Source organism: Penaeus monodon, chromosome 24, assembly GCF_015228065.2.
Source record: "Penaeus monodon isolate SGIC_2016 chromosome 24, NSTDA_Pmon_1, whole genome shotgun sequence".
Lineage (NCBI taxonomy): Eukaryota > Metazoa > Arthropoda > Malacostraca > Decapoda > Penaeidae > Penaeus > Penaeus monodon.
This window is the reverse complement of record NC_051409.1, coordinates 31,160,467-31,160,746: the sequence shown is the minus strand read 5'-3', so window position 1 is coordinate 31,160,746 and position 280 is coordinate 31,160,467.

The following is a 280-nucleotide window of genomic DNA, read 5'->3' as shown; positions in this document are numbered from 1 at the left end:
TACTCCTAGTCACCATCTGTATAGTTTTATGTTTTAACTGAATTCTGTAAAGGAAAAATATTTTTATCAATTCTAGACCAAAGGTAATTAGTATCTGAAACAAGGGAGAGGATCAAAAAACAAAAACAAAAACAATCTACCTTTTTTCTGCTGGCCTGCACTCCACTTTTTCATCACCATTCTTTCTAGTTCTCTCTCCTTTATTCGTACAGCCCCCATTTTTTTCCCCCTTTCTGTAGGTTTTTAAGGTTCCTGTTTTTTGGGGTTTTCCTTTGGTGCC